The sequence below is a fragment of the Terrapene carolina genome, unplaced genomic scaffold, assembly GCF_002925995.2.
Source record: "Terrapene carolina triunguis isolate 2854851 unplaced genomic scaffold, T_m_triunguis-2.0 Scaffold32525, whole genome shotgun sequence".
Classification (NCBI taxonomy): Eukaryota; Metazoa; Chordata; order Testudines; family Emydidae; genus Terrapene; species Terrapene triunguis.
In genome coordinates this window covers 1-489 of record NW_020696876.1, presented here as the reverse complement: position 1 = coordinate 489, position 489 = coordinate 1, and positions in this window count along the sequence as shown.

Sequence of the window (489 nt, the reverse complement as noted above, 5' to 3'; positions counted from 1 at the left end):
GGGGGGGGCAGGAGGGGTAAGTCAGGGATCCAAATTTGCGGTGATCAGAGCTAGGGCACCCAGGACGCAGCTCCCCCACCCCACCCCCAGCCTCTTTCCCAAGCTGATCCGTTCTAGCCAGGGCCTCGGGGCCCCAACCCCAGCACCCACTTTGCCCCCACGGCATGGCAGCCCCTCGCCATCCCCCACAGCAAACGCCCGGCCCCTAGGGGTCTCCGTGGGGAGACCCGGTGATGGCCGAAGCCGAGGCCTGTGAAATAGACAGGTCCGAGCGCCGGAGCAAAGCCAGCTGGGGGCAGCGGCCAGGAGAAACCCCCTCCAGCGGCGTAGGTAGCGTCTACACCATGGCAGGGCCCGAGCTCCAGCCAGGCGCCGTCGGTTCGAGTCCGACTCTCAGCCGAACTCGACGGAGATCTGCCCCGGGCGGGCCCAGACGTCATCTGGGGCAAGCCGAAAATTCCAAACCCGCCCCCCGAGCCCCCGTACCAA